Source organism: Odocoileus virginianus, chromosome 19, assembly GCF_023699985.2.
Source record: "Odocoileus virginianus isolate 20LAN1187 ecotype Illinois chromosome 19, Ovbor_1.2, whole genome shotgun sequence".
In the NCBI taxonomy this organism is placed as follows: Eukaryota; Metazoa; Chordata; class Mammalia; order Artiodactyla; family Cervidae; genus Odocoileus; species Odocoileus virginianus.
The window spans coordinates 41,757,373-41,784,218 of NC_069692.1; the positions used below are offsets into that span (position 1 = coordinate 41,757,373).

General features: G+C 40.0%; 1 long non-coding RNA gene across 3 annotated transcripts in view; it reads right to left on the reverse strand.

The window, feature by feature from the left end:
* Positions 1–23,293, reverse strand: part of LOC110123659 (uncharacterized) — a 67,429-nt gene extending 44,136 nt beyond the window's left edge. The window contains exons 1-3 of one of the 3 annotated variants that reach the window (XR_002309567.2): positions 23,202–23,293; positions 14,358–14,590; positions 8,836–8,980 (exon numbers count right to left, since the gene is read on the reverse strand). This is a non-coding gene — a long non-coding RNA (uncharacterized lncRNA). Of the gene's footprint in view, positions 1–8,835; positions 8,981–14,324; positions 14,591–23,201 lie in introns of those variants that run through there. The other 2 variants (XR_002309566.2, XR_011492975.1) reach the window with 2 other exon arrangements.
* Positions 23,294–26,846: the final 3,553 nt, after the last annotated feature.

Genomic DNA, 26,846 nt, shown 5'->3' on the forward strand with positions numbered 1-26,846 from the left:
AATGGCCCCATGGGTTAGACTTTCTGTTCCAGTCAAACAGGTCTAGGATGAAATTCTAACAGTTTTACTGGACTCAAGCCAAGTTTGTTTTGAACACTAGTTATAACCAATAGCTATAGCTTCCAATGTTAAAAATGATCCTTTGAAAACCTCATTAGAGAAAATCTCATGGCTTATCTATAAGACCCTGCCATGGCTGAGAATTTGATTCTTAGCCTCTCATTTAGTTCAATGAGCCAAGACAGGCTGTCCCTGCAAACATCACCATCACCTCAGCACACTCCAAAACAAAGCCAAGGAAATTCCAACGGCCATCCATCACCCACGTGAGGGAAACACTTTATGACCTTTCAAGTGGGCCTTTGTCCATTAATACAGCTCTCTGACAACGCTCAACACATTTATTCATGGTGGATTTGACTCTTGGCTCAATGAGATCTAAGGGAAGTTAAAAACACAGAAGGGCCATTTTTATCACTTATTTCTGTGGGAGCCTAGAGAATTTGTTTAGGAATCCAAGTCCTATGGCCTCAAGTACTCAAACTGTCACTAACACACAGCAAGTTCATAGACCGGTGAAGACCGCACAGACCTCTCAGTTTCCCCCTAGGGGAATCAAATCTGTCCTACAGCTGTGCAGAGATATATTTTAATAGCAGCACTATTCTTTAAAATTATTGTCTGTTTCAAGACTAATTTTACAAAGGATTCTGTGTGACCATCAAGTCAATATATTCCTTTGCAGCCTGCAGGAGTCACTTCATTTTCAAAGTTAGGGTTCTTTAAAGCCACATTATTTTTCTCTTGCAGAGCAGCCAGTTGGTTAGAACTGTTAGACTCACCCTCAAACAATTGTTTTATAATGTGTTTTCACATTGAGCAAAGGTAGAAGTGGGGATGTGAGCCAAAACTCTCCACCCATAGGAAACGTAAAGAAGTCTAATTGAAGAGGCCACACGTCCAGAAGCCAAAGTGACTTTAGAGGGCCAAGGTCACAACTCATCCTTTGGTCGACTACAGAGGGGGCTCTGTCTTCACCTGGGGTCAGTGTAAGCCAGGGGTCACACATGACACTGGGAAGGAGAATAATTATCATGCAGTACCCAAATTTCACATCAGGAAAGTCCCACTGAATTATGCCTGGGTGATCAGAAACCATACCTAGGTGCCCCCATCACCCCTCCTCCCGGAGCCCCCTGACCACCCGCCTCTGCGAAGCCCCGGGCAGACCATGGACAGGACCAGCATGGCTCCAGCTCTCTGCTTTCTCGTTGGTTGCTCTGTCTCTAAAGAATGGAACATCTTTCTTTCAACTCTAACACCCACTCCCCATTTCCCTGCCCCTTTTCTCCTAAGCAGTGTAACTCAGCTGAAGTACAGAGTCACTCACTTTTTTTTCCTCATCCTGTTGCATAAAACCTGAAACGGGGAGACAAAAGCACCAGTGAACTTTGGAGATTGATACTTCTTCTGGTCCCAGCTGTCAGATTTATTTCTTCTTTGTAGCTAAATCAGGTCATTACGCTACAAATCTTTATTTTAGAGGAAAGATTTAAATCTCTACAGAATTGAGGGAGCTTGGGGGTGGGGGAGCATAATAAGCCATCCAGAGTAATTGGCTGTAGTTTTTATCTGGATGTGTGTATGCAGGCTGCTATCAAATTCCGATAAACTTTTCCTGACCCTCTTCACTTTCTGGAGTCCCTGGGAATCCCAGTAACCAATGCATTTTCCGGGCACTCAGATTGCATGCTCAATTATAAACTGTCTCCACATCTAAGACGTCATGTTTCTACAGAGTACTTTAAACAATCAAAGAAATTAAAAGATCTTTGTGTTGCTTTGGAATAATAATAGTAATTTTTTTTTAAAGTTTCTGTAACTCAAGCATTTGTCCTTGACGAGTTCTGAATTATTTCCTCAGAATTTAAAAGAGAGAAATAAGAGGCAGACATAATAGAAGGCTTAGAGATTCCATTCCGCCGCTTTAAAAGCAAAAGCAAAGAACAGCGGTGGCAGCAGAAGTCTGAAAAGGCATTAAGTCATCAGAGTCACGATTCAACAAGACAGCTCTGGAACAGATGTGTCTCCCATCGTCTTTATCCAAGGACCAAAGAGGGGACACTGAATATATTAATGAAGATAACAAGGCAACCAGCCCTGAGTCAGGGTCACTTTTAGTCAGGTATTCTTCAGGCAGACTCACTGAATGGTTCCAAAGCACCATTGTAGTTTCGGCTTTGTGTGGCAACCTCTTATTTGCCCCGTATTTGGGGGTGGGGGTGGTAAATGGATGGAGCCCCAAATCAGGAGACTTGTGTTGTACATGCAGAGTGGGAAAGTAAAAACTCATCTGCAGTTCTGATTAGGTTGCAAGAGCCCTGTCTGGTTCCGGAGCTCCGAGCACAAATCCAGGTTTCTGCAGAGTTTTCTGTATTCTGATCTCTAGGAGGCAGTAATTACTATGATTCTATGTGATCAGCACCCCAGAGTCTAGGCAATGCTGAGGCCCTGGACTTAGGGACTTTGGAAAGTCTCCACTTGCCACATTTTTACTCATGTTTCCTATTTTCAATTGTTTCAAGAGCAGGATGCTCTGAAGGAGGAAAGGTGGAACCTATCAAGGAGCAGGCAAAAAGGCTCTAGGGTCAATGTACTTATGTCAAAAGTCCTGTGAGAGCTGTTGGGATCCTGCCATAAGTGTTTGAAATCCTGACTGAGAGAATGGCTAGAAACTAGGGCTGCCCCTGCTCGCAACCTCAAGGCCCCATCTGACAAAATTATCTTTGACCTGGTCCCGTCATCATGTCTGAAATCGCTCCCTCTGGAGACCTCGTCCCTGTTAAGTGCATCCCCTCCAGAAGGTCCCAATTTAAATGCTAATGTTTGCTCACCCAATATCACTCATTAGTTTATCACATTAGCCTTAGTCACCCTGGGAAAATGGAACTTGGTCGGGTAAGCACTAATGAAAGGCAAGGTGAAAGGGATGTTCCAGAACTTGTGTGGGGAGCAAAGATGTGAAAGCAGGTAGTTAAACAGAGCATCCTGGGGTCGGAAGCTAGAGTGACAGGGCATAAACCAGTACATCCCCCACCCCCTTGGAAGCGGGGCACACAACACGCCTCCCAGGGGAAGTTGCTAGAGGGAGGATTAGGGGAGACTTTAAGCAAGCTTTATCTTCATCATATTTTTGTCTATAGCTGGTCCTAGCTGGAGCTAAGTAAAACCAATAAACAAGATATAAAATACTAACCCTAATCCTAACAAAAAGAGGTGGTCAAACAGTCCATATGCCTCCAGAAGAAAGAACTCAATTGGGAATTTGAAGCACACACTTGGCCCTTGCCATTTAAGATGATCCACTGCAAACTAGGCCAACTCTATTTGACAGGATGACAGCTATTCCCACAGTGGCTTTGGGATGTTATTTGAAAATCAGATTATTTATTTTTTTAAAGGCAACATCCATTGTTCAGCTTGTTTTTCTTTCAGTTAATCTAAATGGGAACATCCTTATCTGCAAGGGCACAGATACCTTTTTGCGGAGCTCTCTGCAATATACAAATGTGTTGCCTGGTAATGATCTTTCTAGCTAAATTAAGATGTTCTGTACTACAAATGCCTATGTATACAAACAACACGGGTTAGATAGAAGAAAGAACTATTCATTAGGTGCCTAAAAACACAAGATGAACAGTACAAGATGGCATATTTGTGCAAATCTATTTTTTGAAATATTTAAAATCCAACTTGTTCTATTAATTTTTTAAAATGATGCTTATTCTTAACATGCTCAAATATCTCCCAGAGGGAAAAGCAATCTGCAGAAAAGCTTTTGATCTTCATTCATTTTCAAGCATCTGCAAATTAAAAGACCTGTTGGGGAGATGTTCCGCTCATTTGCTAGCTGAGAGGCACTTTTGTTTTCAATGGGAAGAGAGACGTTCATTTAAATTTGGAGGAATCTCCTTAAATTTAGGAAATAGCAGTGCCTTCATGTAAATAGGAATATGCGATTTCACAGATATTTTCCAGCGGCTCTCCACGAGAAGGGAAATTTCAGAATATTCAGCAAACAGGGCAGGAACACGTCCTTTAAAGCAGCAGTTCCCAATCTTTGTGGCACCAGGGATCCATTTCATGGAAGACAGCTTTTCCACAGACTAGGCAGGGGAGAGGGAAGGATGGCTTCGAGATGATGCAGGTGCATCACATGTATTCTGTAGTTTATTTCTATTATTATCACATCAGCTGCATTTCAGATCATCAAGCGATAGACCCCAGAAGCTGGGGATCCCTGCCTCTAGCGCTCTGTGTACTAAAGTACACAATGTTGTGTGCGCTGAGAACTTTAGTCTCTCCGTGTTAAAGTTTCTTTGCACTTATGGTGTCCCTTGCTGGCAGTGGGGGAGTTTGTTCTCAGGCAGAAGGAAGATGACGTGGTGAGACAGAATTGTGTAGTGTTGGTAAAGACAAAGCTTTCTGGTCAAACTGACATGGAGTTGAGTCCTAGTTCTAACATTTCCTAGGTAGGTTGAAGCTGGAGAAGTCACTTAATCCTTCTGAACTTCAGTTACACTATCTGCAAAATGGGCACAAGAATAATCCCTCCTTTATGAGATCATTGTTCAACACTAAAATGAGATAATGCCTATAAGTGTTAATATGAATGCACAGTGCCCTGTGTACAAAAAGTATACAGTAAATGGCAGCAACCTGCCACATCACGATTCATCATTGAAATTTTAATCAAGGGCTACAACAAGCTCATAATATGAACAATTTTGGTCAAAACATTTTTGTGCATTGAGGGATGTTTAAAGTAGGGGATCATTTACATAGAAACAATACAAGCATTCTCAGATGCTAGTGTGTACTTTTATGGGGGGATTCTTGAGGCCACACATAAAATGCTCCAGTTCATCATTGCCTTCCACTCTGAGGACACATGCCCTTAGCACCAGATCTAGAAAGGAGCCATCAATGCTCTTTACAATAGTTGCTCCAGCGGCCTCTGAGATACCTGTGAATTAACTATAAACTTCTCTCTTTGTCATCAAGAGGGACAGAGACAATTTGAAAAGGTTACTGTCATGTGTGGCTAAACCCTGACTTTTAACTAGCCTGCTGCATATATCTCAACAAAACAAAACAAAAAAAATCACTGATTCGGCCATGCCTGTTTCCACCAAAATCATTTTCAATCTGTCAAAGAGACATAATCTCAATACCACTTGTTGAGTGTCAGCAAAGACATGAATAATCTTTGGTGTCCCTGTTATTTATTCTCTAAGGAAGCTAAAGATCAAGACCAAATATCCAGAATTCCACTTGTGTTTCTCGTCAGATCTTAGGGATTTTCAGGCATGCTTAAATCATAAAGAAAGATCATAAAGTTCATCCTTTATACTTGAACATATAAAAAAACAGGCCACAGAGAGGTTAAGTAATTCACTTCAGGACAGAAGGCTCATTATAGATGAGGCTGTATTAGAAGGCATGGCTCCAGAGTCCATCCAGGCCTCTTTGCACTTTCCACACATGACTTAGAAGGAAGACCATTTCTTTTTAGATTCCACAGAAAGAGACTCACAGACTTGAGGGGGAAGGCTGAAGGGAAGGGATAGTTAGGGAGTTTGGGGTGGATATGTACACACCGTTATATTTAAAATGGGTAACCAACAAAGATCTACCATATTGCACAGGGAACTCTGCTCAATATTGTGGCAGCCTGGATGGGAGGGGAGTTTGGGGGAGAATGGGTACGTGTATGTGTATGGCTGAATCCCTTCATTGTTCATCTGAAACTATCACAACATTGTTAATCGACTATATCCTAATACAAAATAAAAAGAATTTTTAAAATTATTTTAAATAAATAAAAAGGCAGGAGAAAAAGAAGAAAGCCCAGAGATTTGCATCTCTTCTAATTCCAAAGTACATGAGTCATAAGGAAGATTTCCATGGGGAGTTGCAAATCAGATGACTCTAGTAAAACCAGCAACATTATCTAATGTTTATTAAACAGATCAAACCCTGCTACCCTTTCAACTTTGCCTAGAATCCTCAATATGCTATGGTCAAATGATAAAATAAAAGAGCAGGAAACTACTTAAGCAATGAGACAAGGCAGACCACGCTGATTCAGTGATTAATGCACAACTTGAGTGTCGGGGGAACTGGGTTGAATTCCACTGATGCACTCAATGAAGGCATTAACTGGTACACTACAATGTTAGTAACCCTGCTGAAGACATAAAAGTTTTACTTTCACAAACTGACAGGCCAAAAATGATCTGATTTTTAACTATAAAGCTCTTCTGGTAACATGTTTTTATAAAAAAAGAAAATTACTTCTTTGCAGCTTTCTCCAGGTAGCCCAGTTCCTTCCTCAGTCACTTTTGTGGGGTCAACACACACACACACACACCACACACACACACACACCCCTCCCACATCCCTCCCTCAGTTCTGCCAAGAATTGAACTCTGCAGGAATCTCACTGACACTTCTGCAGAGAGGACAGTTGTGGGTTTCTATTTTTTAAACAATTCTGATTTGTGGTAAAGAAGGGGGAAGTCAGAAGTCTCTCTAGGTAGAATGAAGAACTCCTTGGCTGCTTCTCAGAGCCGGGAAGGTGTGTCAGTTGGAGGCCGAAGAGAATTGAAACATGAAGTAAGAATTTCCCTGTTGTCTTTCAGTCTGAAAACGAATATAGAATTGGAAACGCTGCTTCACGCTTCCTTATCTCAATACCTGCAAAGCTCACATAGCACCCTATAATTCACACAGGGAATAAGATGGCCTGGGGCACTGTGTGAACGAGTCAGGAGTCAGGCAAGGCAGACTGAATTCAAGCTTCCCTGGTACAGATATGACAACCATTAGCTTCCACTATTTCTGACTTTTCCTCGCTGGCGCTCTAATTATGTCGCATCTTGAAAATGCAGCAAGGGAAAATTCTATTTCAGCTCTAATAATAGAGATGGATAATATTTACCACTTTAACAGATTGTGCTGTGTGGTGAATGAAGGCTGCCTCTTCAGTCACATCATATAGAAGTTGATTCGGCAATAGTGGAACATACGGGAATTAGAGAACTAACTGGACTATGGGAGCAGTATGATTCTAAGAAAGTAATTTAATCTAAATCGTGGTGTTAAATGAAAATCTCATCCATAAAGAATTGTATGCAGGAGCATCAACTAAATGTCTAAGTGGGGAGTAAAAAGAATTTTAAAATTTTTATTTTAAAGTATATTAGAGTAAATCCTACTCTATTGAAAAATCAGATCATTTTCCCAAACAAAAGCAGAGTCTACAAACCTAGTAACAGCAATATGCTGCACTAGCCAAAAATAGAAGGAAATGCCAAGATGTCCTTGAACTGCAAATGGAAACAAAATGACTGAATTGTATTCTGTATAAACCACAACCAATATAGGAGAGCAAGAAGAAAGAACTTGAATGAAGATTAGAATAAGGCTGTCTGAGCTGAAGCATGCATCTTCTCTGCATTGGATCTCTCCTTTTTTAAGTCTACAATAGGCTGCAAATTTCAGAATTCCACCATGGTCAGTAATGAATTTCTCCATCAGAATTCAACTAGGAATTGGCACAGGGGCACTCACTTGCAGGAAATTAGAAATGCTCTGGGCATGTTAGAAACAAACCACTTTTCCCCAGGTCACAGTTAAGGACAAGCAATGTCAGCTAGGGCAGAGTGCACCAGTGTGCTTGAGAGGAGTAGGGGGAGTGGGCCTGCATTGGATTCGATGCAGTCAACCTGCAGAAAATAAGCTTCTTGAGATACACATGAAGTTCAAGAATTGAGAGAACATTATCTAAGAGGAACAGCAGGTGATTAGGTCCTGTATTAACACTCAACAATGCTTTATTGTGCCATCTTGCACCCTAAGAGCTGAGTGGGGCCTAGCCAGGTAGCATCTGCCTTGCCGGGATCCCAGAGTCAATTATATTAAGCTTTAGGCCCCCTTGACATTATTGTTCCCAGCAGGTCTCCTTCAGCACACGTGGTGTAAGTGAGATAACAGAAGATGATGGCTCTCCGTTAAAAGGTGCCCCAACCCATCTTCAGCGTTCATCCACTCGCTGCAGCCTGGCTACCTGGGTCCCCCCAGCCATCGCAGCTGCTCTGAATCTCTGGTTTAATATAATAAACAAGAGAAGAGAGCCTCATTGCGGGATCCTAGGAAAGAATACCACTGCTGTGATACACAGAAGCATTATAGGAGAAAATTTGTAGATGTCTACATCAAAATCTGTGAATGTGTACATCAGTTTTTTTAAAATTATGCTTCCTTGTATATTTAAGTGCACCACAGTTGAAATTGAGATTGTCAGGTGGCTCAGTGGTAAAGAATCCACCTGCCCAATGCAGGAGACGCGGGTTCAATCCCTGGGTCAGGAAGATCCCCTGGAGGAGAAAATGGCAACCCACTCCAATAGAGTTGCCTGGGAAATCCCATGGACAGAGGAGCCTGGCAGGCTACAGTCTGTGGGGTCACAAACAGTCAAATACAACTGAGCACATGCATGCATGCACGTGTGTGCACACACACAAATACAGTTGAAATTGAAATGCAAATTGTCTAGAAATCACATAGAGCCAAATATGCCTTATACAGACAAGGACTATGCTATATATAACCTACAGTACACCATGAAAAATCTCATTTTCTAAGTGTAAATTGTGGAAGCTAGGATAAAAGAAAGCATTTCACTTGATTTATAAGCTTTAAAATATTAAAAATAAGGCACTCCAAGAATTTGTGAATAGATATATTCTTTTTTTAATTTTTTAGGGGAGTACAAAAGCAAAATATTTGAAGAACAGGGAATTTTGTCCTACTGTAAATACCAGATCTTTTCCAGAATCAAACCATTCTCTGGGAGTCGGAGATACTGCAAAGGCTCTGACTAAAGTTCTATGAAGCGTAGAGAAGAAGCAACACCCTATAAAGGAAAAGAGATGTGGTAGAGAAAAGAAGGTGAGAAAACATAGATGAGACTGTCTGTTTCATAATTTTGCCCATGGCTCCTCGTAGCAGCCGGGAGAACACATGTTGCAGCCATCCCACTACAGGGAGTGAAACTGACCCGGGGCCATAGTCGCTGCGCCGGGAAATCCTGTGCCTTTGCCCCAAGGCTGCATCCCTCACAGACAGCTGTCTGCCACTGAGCAGGTGCGGCGTGCTCAGGAGCGCAGGTTCCTGCTTCCAAGGAGACGTGAGACCCCTTTATGGTCCAAGCTGGGCTCAAGGCCCAGACAAACCTTCCTGAGACTGCACAGCAGTCTAGGGCGCTTCCTCCCAATTTTCTCTCCCTCTCTCTCAGCATCAGGCTTGCCTCATGGACTGATCTCCCAGGTCTATCCGACTCCCTTTCTATTTCCTTTCACAGGCATCTCCCCTAATAAAAGTCTTGCACATTAAATTCCATTGCTCTCTGCCAGAAGACAGCTCACAAGTGACCTATAGCTAAAAAGGATTTCTTTGTTTCCCACAAACCCTACTTTGCCTCATATACATGGCCTCCAGAGATTTCTCTCCATTTTCTCCAGAAAAACTGCATGGACTTTAAAAATTCATCTGGGTCAATTTCCCCACCTTGTGAACTGCTCACATCTACTTGGAAGACAATTTTCAAGAACGCTTTGAAAAAGCATTCTAATCATAATGAGGCAGTTTATTCAGAAAGCCAGTTCATATAGCCAAATATTCGTTAACTGTTGGAAGCCAGGTCTTAGTTTGCAGTGCTTTATTTTTAATATTTTAAAGTTTATAAATCAAGTGAAAGACTCTCTTTCATCCTAGCTTCCGCACTTTACACTTAGGAAAATGAAGTTTTTCATCGTTTTCTGTAGGTTATAAATAGCATAGTCCTTGTCTATTTAAGGCATATTTGGCCATATGTGATATCTAGACAATTTGGCATTTAAATTTCAACTATGGTGCATTTAAAATATGCAAGATGACATAAGCCATAAGCTTAGATTCTAAACTTTGGGGGTTTTTATGAATGATATTTAAAACGTAGCACGAGGTTAATACCCCACTTGAAATTGTCTCTGTGTCTTTCTACACACAATTGGTTTAACTGTTATGACTGTCAAGATAAATTAGAAAAGAGTTGAGCCAATTGTGCCTTTAGACACAGCTTTAAGTATCCCTACAACAGACAAAAAATAAAAAGGTTAAACTAGAAAACTTCTAAGGTTTCTCTCAGCTTTAATAACATAGGATTCTATAATTCTAAGGTTTAACGCAGTCAGATAGAGTTCTCCCTCCCCAACCACGAGTTCCCTTTTCATGAAATCTGAGTACTGTGGAATTTCCTTCTCTAAACATTTTCAGCAACCATAATGATTTCAGTTCTAATATATGAGAATTGAATGGGCCACTCCCGTAACTAGCCTCAGTCAGATGTTCAAGAACCAGCGTTGGCTCTGAAAAGGTCAAGACCCTCCAGTCTCTGTCTCCCTTTTTTTCTGTTGCTACTTTGGGGGACGAAGGATGGAAGAATTCAAAGGGTTTGCAACACAATCTTCTCTAAAGACCATACTTTCTGCAGTCAAAACTTTCTTGCAGAAAGTACCTTCTGAAGAGCCCAAAACACTGAAGAGGGGCATCTAACCATGATTAGCCACTAAAGTCCCCTAATGGCAAAACGGACAATGAAACTCAAACTCTCACCTAAGTGAGAAGAAGTGAAGAGCCAGAGGTTTAAGTATGGGGCCCTTGGGACTCAGCTCCCTCCCTTCCCCAACCAACCCCTACTTCAAAGACCACTCACACTCTGTACCTTCAGAAGTTACTGGAAATTAAAGATAAATGAGAACAAATTGAATACTTGTTATTATCACTCAAAAGAGGAATATCACTGATAGTCTTACTAACTAGTGTGATTATTATTTTGTGTTTTAGTATCTATTTTAATTACACATATACACATTTTATGCATAAATATATACACACTTGCATATTTATATATATAAAATATATATAAGCTTTGACACATTAACTCTTTAAATCTTACTCTTTCTATTCTCTTTCTCCCAGGCCCTTTGCCCCATAGCCAAAAAATAAGTAAATAAAACTTTAAGAAACTCTCCCACCATGAAGATTTTAGAAACATTTGCAGGTGAAATTAAATGTATAATTTCTAAATACCTGTAAATGGAAAGATCTCTTTTATAGTCCTCAAATTCTGTTCAAGGCCACCACTTTTCCCACTCTATACACATAGTTGTTTAATAAAAATTAAATTAAAACAAATCATTGCTTACTACTTTTCTCTCCACACAAAAGTTCCATCTTAGAAATTAGTTGAACTTGATATCAAAATGTTAATAGCCCAAATATTTTATAATATGCAGTATTTTTATGTCAAATTGGTTAGCAATGTTAACAGCACCCTGTTCCTCTAGGCTCCACAAGCAATTTGGATATTCCTTATCTTAATTGTGTGACAATGTCCAAACTCGCCAAGCAACCAACGCTTTTCATTTGTTTATAAATGTTGTCACGTGTAGACAGTTAGCTTAGTTGATGAGAGGACAGTACTAATGAAACCAAGGTTAAAAATTCCTTCTTTTATTGTTACTAGCCAGATAACCTCTCTTAAATCTAAGATTAAAGACTCCATCCGGGGACTTTCCTGGTGGTCCAGTAGCTAAGACTCCGAGCTCCCAATGCAGGGGGCTCGGGTTCGATCTCTGGTCAAGGAAATAGATCCCACTTGTCACAGCTAAAGATCCTGCATGCTACAACTGAGACCCAGAGCAGCCAAATAAATAAATATCTAAGACTCCATCCAAAGACATAGCTTCTATCTCAGACTTACGTTGTGGGTCACAGTAAGGATTAGATAAAAGACCTTAACATTTTTTTTTACTATTGCCTTCATTTAAATAAATATTTAAACTTTGACTGTGAACTATTTCAAGCAAATTTAAAAGTACAGATAAAAATATAACAAAACACAAAGCATCCTCCCCCCTAATTTAACAAATGTTGATTTTTGACAATGTTTGCCTCCTATACTTGTAAAATAAATGTAGTAGATACAAATAAACTGTCAGAGATACCACTCTTTCCTTCCCAGACACTGATATGTACACTTCTAATTCATACTTTTAATTTTTAGTATTCTACTAAGTTCTGTTTAATTTATTCACCTCCTTAAACAATTATGCTGCTTCCAATATTTGCTAATACAACAATGATGCACTAGAATTTTTGAGAGTGCCTCCTGATTTGAGAGTTCAACCAAGATGTATAACTTAAAAGTAAAATTGCTGTCTTGCAGGGTACACATGTTTTCAACTCCATAGGTATTGTTAAATTATTCTCCAAGGTAGATGTGTCAATGTATCCTAAAACCAGCAGCTTCTGAAAGTTTCTATGTTCCCATATTATTGCCAACACATCATACAATCAGTTTCTATGTTTTGCCAATCTATTAATTATGAAATATTGCCCCAGTTTATTTGAACTTTCATCACTCCTAATAAATAATCAGTGAGGTTTGCAACATTTTATTTATTTATTGACCTTAAAGATTTCTTCTTAAATTAATCAGCTCTTCATATCCTATATCCATTCTCTAGTGAAATATTTCCTTTTTATTGTTCTTAGGGTTTTATTTAATGTGTATTTTCTTTCCTAATCCTTTACTGGTTGCTTGAATTATAAATATTTTCTACCAATATGGGGCTTATCTTTCCATTTTATGGTCTTTTTTTGTACATATCTATTTTTATTTTAAATAGCTAAAGTTATCAATTTTTTAAAGCCTTGTGCTAGAGCATCCAGTACAATGCTAAATATAAGTGGTGATAGCAGGCATCCTAAATTATTCCTGACTTTAAAAGAATGTTTCATTATGTTTCATCATTAAAAGTGAGATTCACATTAAGTTTTAGGTAGATATCTTTTCTTTAAATAAAGTTTCCTTTTATTCATGGTTTTCTAAGATTTGTTAACCTGAGATGAGCAAAATTTTTCTCTGTTGATATGTTAACATGGTAAATTCCACTAGATTTTATAAAGTTAAATTATCTCTGTAATCCTAGAATATGGGCTTCCCAGGTGGCGCACTGGTAAAGAATCTGCCTGCCAGAGCAGGAGGTGCGTAAGACAAGAGTTCAGTCTTTATTCACTTCTGAAAAGTTCTTAATCTCTATTAAAATATTGTTTCTTTCTTCATTCTATTTTACCTTTCTGAAAATATATAAAATTTATATATCTACAGGTATATAGATGTAGATATAGCTGATACAGAGAGAGGAGAAAAGAAGATTCCTATCAGATACATATTAGATCATCTTATTCAGTTGCACCCATTCTGTTTTATTCTATTCTATTTCTTTTCTTTTTAATATTTTACTTCTAGTTTCTTTGCTACATCCTGGACAATTTCCTCAAATCTATCCTAAAGTCATCAATTCTTTGCTGATCAGAATCTAACCAGATATTAGATCCCCCACTTAGTCTTAATTAATGACTACTTTTTTGTAATTTCTAAACATTTTATTTAGTTCTTTTTCAAGTGAAAGTGAAAGTCGCTCAGTCTTGTCCAACTCTTTGCAACCCCATGGACTGCAACCTGCTAGTCTCCTCTGTCCATGGGATTCTCCAGCCAAGAACACTGTAGCAGGTAACTGTCCCCTTCTCCAGGGATCTTCCCAACCCAGGGGTTGAACCCAGGTCTGCCAAATTGCAGGCGGATTCTTTACCATCTGAGCCACCACGGAAGCCCAAGAAATTGGAGTGGGTAGCCTATCCCTTCTCCAGGAGATCTTCCCGACCCAGGGATGGAACTGGGATCTCCTGCATTGCAGGTGGATTCTTTACCAGCTGAGCCACCAGGAAAGCCCTCTTTTCAATCTGTATATTATATTCTTTTATCATAGGGCCCTAATATTTATGGCTTATATCACTTCTTTTAGTACTTCATTCATTTCACACATAATTATTTTGTAATCACTTTCAGATTATTTATGTGTCTCATGTATCTCAAAAGTTTATTTTTCTGCTTATTGTTTTTGCTAATATCTCAGTCAGGGTTCACTCAGAAGACAAAAACCATATCAGTGTTTTGAATAAGGACAATTTAATATAAATAATTATTAATTAAAGTGGCTAATAATTAAATGAAAAAAAAAGAAGACCAAAGAACATAATAACAGCGAATATAGAGAACAACTAATACTTTTAAGTTGAGGATAACTAAAAAAGAGATAAATTTGGAAAAGGACCTCCACCACCCCAGCTCCCGTTAAGGCTGAGATTCAGACCTTGGTCCTAGAGAGGGTGTGATTAGAGCTTACTGAGTGGCAAGGTTTCTGGGATGTTGCAGGCCAGAGCGATTTCACAGGAAGCTGTCCAGTGACGTGCCAGCAATGTTTGCTTGGGTACTGTAGGTCAGGGATGGTCTTCTGGAAGTTGCTTACTGGGGTATGGGGAACTCAGAATGGCGTGTAGAAAGCTGCCCGTTGGAGTGCCAGAGAAACACTGGAGGGTGAACTCCACTGTGTCTCCCTGCCACCACTGATAGCCGGGCCTTAGGAGGGAAAAAAAAAGACACAAGAATGAGTAAGAAAAGTCCCATTATCTGTTTGCCTTGCAGGTTCCCTCCAGAGTCATCTCTTGACAAAGACTAATATTGCCTCAGCTAGCAAAAGGTCCAGCTCCATTACCAAAAATCAAGGCAACAGAGGTAGGTTTGGATCTGAAAATCAACACTTTGATACCTAGCTGTCTTAGACAAATTTGTGTACTCCTTAATTTAGTATAAACCTCATGGCAGCCCTGTGAGATCAGGACCATCCCCACTGTCCAGGAAAGAAATAGGTTTACAGAGGTGAAGTAATTCTCTACAGCCATCCACCTAGTAAATATCAGAAGGCTGGACTCAGAGTATTTGATTCCAGAACCTTCCTTCTTAAACACTGCACTCTCTGCATCCAGATTCACCCGAGTAAGGCAAATGAGGGAGCTGGCATGGTGATCCTGGGCTTCCCAGGTGGCGCTAGTGGTCAAGAACCTGCCTGCCAATTCAGGAGACATGAGATGTGGGTTCAGTCCCTGGGCCGGGAAGATCCGCTGGAGGAGGACATGGCAGCCCACTCCAGTGTTCCTGCCTGGAGAGTCCCATGGCAGAGGAGCCTGGCAGGCTACAGTCCATGGGGTCACAGTCAGACACGACTGAAGCAAATTTGCACACATGAACGGTGGTCCTGGCCTGGCCTGAAAAGGCAGTCATGAGAACACTGGTGAAAACAGCTGGGGGAGGCATTTCAGAATGAGATCTGATGGGTTTTGGATCAATTACATATAATAGCTACCCCAGGATAATCTCAACTTCATATGTTTTATACCATGACCCATATGGACGTTTGCATTTTACAAACTCTGGGTTCAGAAAATATGGCTCTCATAAATCTAAGGTATACATAAAAGTCAAAAAATAAACCCTGGGAGCAGCATAGAACAGACTCCAGTATTCATTTTATATGATTTTGTATAAGATTTATAACCAATAAAAATGTTTATATGGAATAATTACACAAACACACAGACACACACACACACATAAGCCCTCCGGCACAATATTCTTAGGGCTGAGTTTGTTTTTACATATACCATAAATATTCTTAAGGTTAATTGAAAGCAGAACATGTGCACGACTTGGTGTAAATGTTGACTCCTGTTCAAGTTCCTCTTCTGCTTAGCTTTTCTTAGCCTTTTTTTACTTTCAGTGTCAAAAGATCAATATACAATAATAAAAACGATAGAGAGGACGTCTAATTAGGCTTTGTTTATACTCTAGACATCCTCTCAATCATTTTTATTGCTGTATATTGACCTTTCAGCACTAAAGGAATGGACAAACTCAAGACATCACCTCCTCCAGTGTATCCACATCCTAACTCCCAGAATTTGTGAATATGTTCTAGCACATGGCAAGGGGGAATTAAGGTTCCAGATGGAATTAAGGTGGCTTTAACCAGTTACCCCGAGATGGAGAGATGAGCCTGGATTATCCAATGTAATACAAGGGTTATTATAAGTGAGAGAGGGAGGCAGGAGAATCAGAGTCAGAGTGAGACAACAAGAGAAAGACAAATTCTTCCCTGGGGCCTCTCCGAAGGAGCACAGCCTGCCTACACCTGAGACGCATTTCAGACTTCTGACCTCCGGAGCTGGAAGATAATAAATTCATGTTGCTGCAAGTCACTAACTTTGTAGTAATTTTTATAGCAACCACGGGAAACCAACACATCCTGCCCCAACATCTGAACAGGAGGAAATTTTGGATTTAAAGCCTTAAGCTCCCTGTTCAAATCATAATCCTAAGGATGAATGAATAAATCTTACTGGTGGCACTGAACATTCCTGCCTTGCCTGCTCAGATGCTAAGGCCTCCCTTTTGGCTTTTCTCTTGTCCATAGGCAAATCGTTCCCTAAGTCCTACAGCTTCACATTCAGAACTACTGTTTTAAGGTAATGTCTCATTCATTCACTCAATTAGTCGGTGAGTCAACAAGCATGTAGACACTAGCCAGACCTCTGCCCAGGACCTCAGATAAAAAGATCTAACTCAAGCCCAAACAATGTTTCAACTTCTGTCCAAAACCAAATTCCTGATGTTCCTACCCAATTCACAGCTTTCAGAGGCATCTTCACTTCAGTGGATCCAAATTCCATTCTTCTACTTGTTTAGGCCAGAATATCTGGAGGCTCCTTTCCTCCCCTCTTTCCCTCACATTTCCTGTATAATCTGTCAGTGTATCCTGCCTGCTTTGCACTCAGAATATATACACTTCTCACAGCCCTCATTGTCCATCCATCAGGCCACTGATTCCTCTTGCCCAAGAGCCTCTAACGGGTCACCAGCTTTGCGCCTTTCAGTCTGTTCCCAAAGCAGCAACCAGATGGGTCACATGTAAAACCCAAGTCCAGCCCCTTCACTTGTCCTGTCAACGACTCCCATCTCTTCTCATCCCACTGGGAGTACAACCCAAAGGCCCTGCTCCCTCGTGTGCTGTTCCCTGCCCTCGTTTCTGTGACTCTCCGCAGCACCCACTCAGCCTTCTTGCTGTCCCTGGAACCAGACGAACACACTCCTGCTCCAGGGGCACTGGGCTTGCTGTTCGCTCTGCAGGGCTCGCTCCCTCGGGAGCTCGTTCCTGCCCACCTTATGTAAAACAGCAAGCCGCTCGCTCCTCACCCGTTCTCCTGCTACTTCCTGAGTAACAACCTACTTTATTTTTCTCCACATCGCCATCTCTTATAGTACATATTTGCTTGTTGATTTGTTTCTGCAATTCCCCTCAACCATACTAAAATGCAAGTTCCATGAAAGAATTGCACCTGGCACATATTAGGCATATATACAAATATTTTTCTGAGTAAGTACATGAGTGGATCGATCAATATGGGGATACAGAGATGAATTAAATACAGCATTTGACACTGAGGAATTTATGGTTTAGAGCAATACTGTTTGATAGAACTTTCCATGGTGACGGAAATATTCTATCTGTGCTGTCCAGGACAGTAACCAGTACCAGCAAGTGGCTACTGAGCGCTTAAAACGTGGCTAGTGTGACTGAGGAATTGAGTTTTTATTTTAATAATCTTAAATTTAAATGTAAAGGTTGCATGTGGCTAGTGGCTACCATGCTGGAGAACACAGGTTTAGAAGCGGACGTAGATCTATTAACCTGCAATACCGGTAAGAATGCAATATAATTAGTGCACAGGCAATAAAGTGCTGTGGCAGCACGGAGGAGAGGGCAACCAATCCTGCCCGAGTGCGATTTCCTCCCAGAGACCTCCCAGGGGCACTCAGCGCTTCTCCCTCACATCATTCGGCGTTCCTGTAATTATTATTTATTTGTAATCATTTACTTGATGCTAGTCTTTGTTACTGACTGGAGAAGGAAATGGTAACCCACTCCAGGATTCTTGCCTGGAGAATCCCATGGACGGAGGAGCCTGGCGGGCTACAGGACTGAGCGACTCAGCACAGCACAGAACAGTCCTTGTTACTAAGAGGTGAGAACTGGAGCTGTGACCACCCTGACCTACCGACAGAATGCTTTGCACGTAGGGAAAGTGAAGTGAAAGTCACTCACTTGTGCCCAGCTCTTTGCGACCCCAGGGACGATACAGTCCATGCAATTCTCCAGGCCAGAATACTGGAGTGGGTAGCCTTTTCCTTCTCCAGGGGATCTTCCCAACCCAGGAATCGAACTGGGGTCTCCGGCATTGCAGGCGGATTCTTTACCAACTGAGCGTAAGTGAGCAATAAATACTGGTTTGACTGACAGCTGAGATGGTTCTAGGAAGCTTCCTGAGGATATTACATTTGAGAGGGATCTTAAAAGGCGAGTAGGAGTCCAGTAGGCCGAGGCCGAGGTGAAGTAGAGAGACGGTAGGCAGGGGAAATGAGGCGTGCAGAGTCAGACAAGCATGGGTGTTTCAGCTCCTCATCAGTGGACTTGAGAGTACACTGCACTGGTGATGCGTGTGTCAGTGTCAGCGGACACCTGACCGTTCAAGTTAGACAACTTTGTAAGAAAATCCAAAAGACAGTATGAAATTGAGAGTTGGGCAGTTGTTTAGTGAATTGTGGCAAAGCAGATGTAGACTTTTGCACATCTTTAGCCCATAAAAGCCTTATAATAAGTATAGACTGAAGTTTCACTAGATGTCTCCTGATCTAGAATATTCTGATATTTCAGCTTGTGGGGACCTTAGAGATTATTTAACTGAAGCTTTCTCTGGTCAGATGACAGAAGACAGAGTTAATTAGTGCAGAGGTGGGGCCATAATCCAGATGTTTTAGCTTGCTGTCTGGAGACATTACCAACATACGGCAATTATACAACCACATTTCATCCTCTCACTCTGACACAAAGCAAGTTACGGGTCCCACCATATGTCCATTCATAACCCCTGGTCACCTTACAAAAGACACAGGAAGAAGACTCAGTCATCAATTCCCTATGTATGAGATGAAACATCAAGGCTGCTTGACACAAAACAACCAACCATTCTAAGTCTCAATAAGCAGTAAATGTTGAAAGAATTATTTTGGTAATACACTCTGAACTGAACTGCTATTTTTGCAAGCAAAACAGGGTGCCTGTTCTGTGCAGTATATTAAATGACAATTGGACCACAGATCTGGTTTCCCATCCTGAATAGACCACTCTCTAGCTGGGTTACCTAGAACAACTCAGACAACCTCTCTAAGCCTTCCCATTTCTTAATTTCTGAAAAGCAGAAACTGGATATCCAAGGTCCTCCCCAGTTTTGTAGTTTTCATGTGATTTTTCTAAGGAGGAATGAAAGAAAAAGCAACAGAAAAAATTTCCACTTGGACAGAAGTTCATTTATGCTGCTTCTCTGCAGTCAAACCAGCAGTCCTAATGATATTTCTCTATCAGTTTATAAATTTGTCAAACTATACATGTCACATGGTACAATATTGGAACTAACATTACATCCTTTACAGTATTCTGCACTTGCTGTGTGCCCCAGAAAAGCTATCAACTAACTGTTGTCCCAGGTCTTACTCATCTTATATCAGCTCTCCAAGGTTCAAGACTCATTCTCTGAGATTTCAAGGAGTTTTTCTTTGCAAGCCATAGCATCTTTATCAACAAGTTACAACCAATTTTCTTACATTAAAAATATATTGACTTCCCTCGGTACAGATGCGATAGACTATGTTTTATCCATCTTCATATTATCTTCTTTTAAAATCTCTGGGGGTCCTGGAGAACAACAAAGCTTACTTCATAACAAACAAGAAGAAATAAAAAGAGCTTACTGCTATGGAAGCAATTGTCTCTTGCTACATGATATGCATATATATGGATCCCTAAACAGAACCAGCATGGTTTACCTTTGACTCTTCCCACCACTGAAACAGAAAATTTATCTCCTTCTTTTCAATTAAGTTCCATCTTTCATGCACAAACAAAGGTAAGATTTTTCCTTTGACTAATTTCTTTTAACATACATGATGTTGATTCCTACTTTCTTGGGATCTCTTAGGCACACACCTAAGCATTCACAGAACAATCTCTTAGAATATGAGGGTAATCTCATGCAACTGCAATTAAGAACAGATGGTTAAAAACTGCAAGGTAGTATTTGCATAAAACGATCATCATACTTTGACACTATAGTTTTATATTACCTTTAATTGTTTTCCTTGAAAGGAGTACTCCCACCTCCCTTAACCAAAAGATAACAAGAAAACGTGGCATTTTTTCCCCCCACTGGAAAGGAAACATTTCATAGCAAATACACTGAGGAGTAAAAAGTATACAAGTCCATAAAGGACTATGATATACTGTGAATAAAACTAACAGATATGGTCAAATGTACAAAAAACACAGAGTCTAATAGACCTTAACCACCTAACCTGCCCACACACCAGACGTAATCCACAAAGCCTGTGCACCAACATAATGGAAAGACAGCCCTCAGATTGGGAGAAAATAATAGCAAACGAAGCAACAGACAAAGGATTAATCTCAAAAATATACAAGCAACTCCTCCAGCTCAACTCCAGAAAAATAAATGACCCAATCAAAAAATGGGCCAAAGAACTAAACAGACATTTCTCCAAGGAAGACATACAGATGGCTAACAAACACATGAAAAGATGCTCAACATCACTCATTATCAGAGAAATGCAAATCAAAACCACAATGAGGTACCATTATATGCCAGTCAGGATGGCTGCTATCCAAAAGTCTACAAGCAATAAATGCTGGAGAGGGTGTGGAGAAAAGGGAACCCTCTTACACTGTTGGTGGGAATGCAAATTAGTACAGCCACTATGGAAAACAGTGTGGAGATTTCTTAAAAAGCTGGAAATAGAACTGCCATATGACCCAGCAATCCCACTTCTGGGCATACACACCAAGGAAACCAGATCTGAAAGAGACACGTGCACCCCAATGTTCATCGCAGCACTGTTTATAATAGCCAGGACATGGAAGCAACCTAGATGCCCATCAGCAGACGAATGGATAAGGAAGCTGTGGTACATATACACCATGGAATATTACTCAGCCATTAAAAAGAACTCATTTGAATCAGTTCTAATGAGATGGATGAAACTGGAGCCCATTATACAGAGTGAAGTAAGCCAGAAAGATAAAGACCATTACAGTATACTAACACATATATATGGAATTTAGAAAGATGGTAACGATAACCCTATATGCAAAACAGAAAAAGAGACTCAGATGTATAGAACAGACTTGTGGACTCTGGGAGAAGGCGAGGGTGGGAATGTTTCAAGAGAACAGCATCAAAACATGTATACTATCTAGGGTGAAACAGATCACCAGCCCAGGTTGGGTGCATGAGACAAGTGCTCGGGCCTGGTGCACTGGGAAGACCCAGAGGGATCGGGTGGAGAGGGAGGTGGGAGGGGGGACCGGGATGGGGAATACATGTAAATCCATGGCTAATTCATTTCAATGTATGACAAAAACCACTGTAATGATGTAAAGTAATTAGCCTCCAACTAATAAAAATAAATGGAAAAAAAAAAAGATTGCTTTCAAAGCAGAGTTCATTGACTTATTCTCTTCTGTAAGTCACTGTAAATTAAGCTTACCAACTTGGTTACCTTATGTTCCCATGGCACCTCTGTCTTGTTCGGGTTTATAAATGGAAGGGTGAATAACCTTTTAGCAGCTTGTGAACAACGGGATAGAAACAGGGATAAACAATTAAAAGCAGACATAAAGAACTGGAGGAGGAGTCAGTCAATCTTCAGCTAGAAAGAAACAACAAGCTGGGCATTACAAAAGTGATTAGTGAAATTTAGAAAATATGAACGGCCCCTTCCATAGGCAGCTCTGGATGATCCTGTTTGGTTCCACACAGAGATCTGCCACCCAGACCACAGCTGATTGAACTAGGGCTGGTCACGTGATGTAAATACAGCCAAAAGTCAGCTGAGCAGTAAGTTTCAGGATGACCTAGTATGAAAAGACATTAGAAAGAAAAAAGATCGAGTAAGAGTCTTCACAAAAGCAAGAAAGGTTCCAATCAGATTCCAGTTCTACTTGGAGGTGGATTAATGGAGAAAAATCAGACTGTTGGCAACGAGAACTGAAGGTGAAAAGATGATCTGCGTAAGATCCTTGAGGGGTCAAGAACAAACCAAAGTTATAAAGGAATCAAAGACATAAGAAGCACAAACCAAAAGTAAGGAATGATGTTGATAAAATAGAAGAGTGAGGCAATGATTTATTAGATGAGAAGAAATGAGACAAACGTTAAAGAGGAGATAAATGGAATCTCTGCTGTCGAAATCCCTAGACCTACTTTTCACTTCTATTCTTGTGCTAATTTCCTGTGCTTGGATTTTTCTGAGACTCTGTATCTTTTATTTACTTTTCTAAAAGTCCATAATTACTTAAAATAGCCTGGAAATATCTTCATTTCTTAAAATCAGAAATACCTAAAGTCTTTTGCCTATAAACTCTGAAAGTTTATCACTTTCTCACTGGTTTATTAGAGTTCTTTGCTCATCAGGTCTATAAATCTGTAGTATATGTTCATCATTTGACTTTTAACATAATAGTAGACAGCAGTTTTTGGCATTTATTAAGTTCCATGCACTATAAAAACCACTTTATAGGAATTATCTCACTGAGTCCTCAAAATAACCATCCATGAAAAAAGCATGGCACCAAGAGTTTAACAGATTTGTCTGAAGTCATAGAGATAATGAGAGAAAAGAAAGGTAGGGAAAACCTTGTGTGTCTGACTCTGCAGCTGCTCTTAGCCATTCAGCATCACCATTTCTCTTATTGCTACTTTTTAAATTGTGCTAAAATATGCACTGGCCTTCCCTGGTGGCTCATAAGGTAAAGAATCTGCCTGCAATGCAGGGGACCTGGGTTTGATCCCTGGGTCGGGAAGATCCCCAGAGAAGGAAATGGCTATCCACTTCAGCATTCTTGCCTAGAGAAGTCCATGAACAGAGGAGCCTGGCAGGCTACAGTCCATGGAGTTGCAAAGAGTTGGACATGATGAAAGTGACTGAACATGCATGCAAAATACACAGAACATAAAATTTACCTTCTTAACTATTTTTAAGTGTACTGTTCAGTGATATTACATACACTCACACTGATGTCCAACTGTCATCACCAGTCATCTCCAGAATTCTCTTCACCTTTCAAAACTGAAACTCTGCTCTTTAAACCATAACATTCCATTTCTCCCCATGCCAACCAGCGTCTGGTAACCACCATTCTACATTCTGTCTCTATGAATTTGACTACTCTGGGTATCTCATATAAGTGGAATCATACAGCATTTTTGCTTTTGTCACTGGCTTATTTTACTTAACATACATAATGTCCTCAGTGTTCATCTATATTGCAGAATGTGTCAGAATTTCCTTCCATTTTAAGAGTAAATAATATTCCATTGTATGGATATACCAGATTTTGTTTATCCATTCATCAATCTGTGGACACTTGAATTGCTTCCACCCCTTGGCTATTATGAATAATGCTACTATGAGCGTGGATGTACAAAAATCTTCTTCAACATGTTCTTGCTTTTAATTCTTTGAGTATGTACCAGAAGTGGAATTGTTAAATCTTATGGGAGTTTTATTTTTAATTTTTTGAAAAACTGCTACACTGCTGTCATAACAGCTACACCAGTTTACATTTGTTACCAACAGTGTACAAAAGCTCCAATTTTTCCACATCCTCACCAACACTGCTTTAAAAAAATTAAAAAATGGTAGCCATCTTAATGGATGTGACATCATTCTTCTCTTGATTTATGTGTTTGGGAAATTTTAAAGTTTTTATGTGGATAAATTAGCAATTTATATCTTCAAGGTTTTAATATGTTATTTCAAAAACCCTTCTTCATTCAAGATTATATAAAGATTCATTTCTATTACATTTTCTTGTTGTTGTTTAGTGGCTGTGTCTGAGTCTTTTGCAACCCCATGGACTATAATCTCCCAGGCTCCTCTGTCCATGGGCTTTCCCAGGCAAGAATACTGGAGTGGGTTGCTATTTTGTTTTCCAGGGGATCTTCCCTACCCAGGGATCAAAACTGTATCTCCTGCATTGGCAAGCAGATTCTTTACCACTGATTCAGCAGGGAATGGGATTAATCATGTGAAGTAAAGACTAACCATTAATTCTTCAGCCATAATAATTAAACTATTGTCCCACTGTCATTTTTTAATACTCTGTCTTTCTCAAGTAGTCTGAAATTCCATATTCAGTATATGCTAAATATGTATGTGTGTGTGTATATATATATATATATATGAATAAATTTCTGGACTGTATATTCCGTTTCTGTACCATAAACACAGTGTTGATTACAGTACCTTTATAATGCATTAAAGTATGTGGTAGGACCAGTATCCCTTCATCACTCTTGTTTATCTGAAGTGTTCTAGGCTATTCTCACATATTATACAGATGTAAAACATTTCCATAATAATTAATTGCCTCAAAGATATTGCCACATTATAGAATAATACAATATAATTAATGTTTACCAAAATCACTGCAGATGGTGACTGCAGCCATGAAATTAAAAGATGCTTGCTCCTTGGAAGAAAATCTATGACCAACCTAGGCAGCATATCAAAAAGCAGACACGTTACTTTGCCAACAAAGGTCCGTCTAGTCAAAGCTATGGTTTTTCTAGTGGTCATGTATGGATGTGAGAGTTGGACTATAAGGAAAGCTTAGCACTGAAGAATTGATGCTTTTGAACTGTAGTGGTGTTGGAGAAGACTCTTGAGGGTCCCTTGGACTGCAAGGAGATCCAACCAGTACATCTTAAAGGAAATCAGTCCTGAATATTCATTGGAATGACTGATGCTAAAGCTGAAACTCCAATACTTTGGCCACCTGATGCAAAGAACTGACTCACTGGAAAAGACCCTGATGCTGGGAAAGATTGAAGGTGGGAGGAGAAGGGAACAACAGAAGATGAGATGGTTGGATGGCATAATACCTCGATGGACGTGAGTTTGAGCCAGCTTCAGGAGTTGGTGATGGACAGGGCAGCATGGCATGCTGCAGTCCATGGGGTCGCAAAGCGCTGGTCAGGACTGAGTGACTGAACTGAATGAATTAATGTTCACAGTGATCACTTCAAAAATCATCACAAAATCTTTAAATCTGCTTAACAGCATTGACAGAAATAAGCAGAAAAGAATACAATGCGTTTAGTGACACTTACGTAAAAACAGTATAAAAAAATAAAATTTTAGCTTCTTCAAAAACTAAGGGACAGAGATCACTAATATTATGCATTCACAATTTTTTTAAGAAAAAGTCATTTAGGCACAAGGATACACTGGTGGAAACTGGGCCAAAATTCAATCAGCACTTAGGGTGCATTAAAATATCCTTTCCTGAGAGAGGAGGTCCCAGAATTCCCCAGTGACCCAAGGATCATTGCACTTCCTTTCTCATCAAATCATCTGCAATCTTTATATCCTGACTATAGTTTCTCTCTACTCTCTACCAAACAATTACTGGTTAGTCCTCCCAGCTTGCAATGAAAACTATGATGCACTTTCTAATTTCAAAGAATGTCCAGTCATCCTGTAATAGTCTCTCTTTCTTGAATCAACTCCTGAAGATGACTGTTATCATTTGCATTATAACACCCAGAATGACATTCTTTCTTTTGTCTCTTTGCCACATGTCTAGCACTATCAATGGCACATCATTTGTCAACCATCATGAGTCAAAAATTCCCTCCAGAACACAAATGACATAAACACAGCCCACATAGGAAAGCACATAAGTTGCAGATACATTTATCTCAGGAGAGCATGGTAAAAAGCTCGTTAACCAAGAATATTTTTAATACAAGGTGCTAACATCTCTTTGTGGTATATCCCACATAGTGTCCAATATGGTAGAGAAGAAGCAAAGCAACTTGAGCACACAGATATATGTTTTAAGAGCATATTTTGGCCTAAAGAAAGAAAGATTGGCAACAAGGAAATGGCAACATTTCAGAAGTAATCCCAAAGTCTATGGCAGCAGGAATGCAGAGGAAGTCATGGTGTATGGTTGAATATAGTTGAAGAATAAGGCAGAAGATGACTGCCAAGACTGCCAAGTCTTAGATGACTCCCAAGATTATTCTTGGATTATCTCCACATATTCATTTATTAATAGTAAAAGTTTATTAAAAGAATGAATAAATGAGTGAATGGTTTGTCTAGAACCATGTTTATTTCTGTTCAAAGTGGGGTCTACAAGTCAGTGTCAAAGTGTTGCTTATTATTAATCCAAAACAAGGTAAGGAGCTTGCTCCAGCAGGTAAATTAATTAGATTATAAAGTATACCATTTCATTTGACAGCTTTATTGTTACCATGAAGCAAACAGTACACTCCCTTTGCTGCATAAACTCTTAATTACATAAGGAACCAGCACTTTGATAATACACATGATCCTGGTTGGATCCTGAACAACGGGCCACTAAATTTGATTTATCTGGGGATCCAGAGGTGGTAAAGTCTTCTGGCAATGTCTGTGGAGCCAGTGCTAAACAAAGAAGCTCTTAGTGTCAGGAGGAGGTCTAGGACACTTTTGGAACTGGCAATCAGATGGTTCCAAGGAAAAATGTATTTGTTTGATAAATAGGTATAGTTAAAGAACAGTTCTTGCCTTAAGCTCAGCAAAATGGCTGTGCTGATATTTCTGTGAGTTATGGTTGGATTAATATCTACAAAATTGCACAAAAGCCAAATCGGAGCCC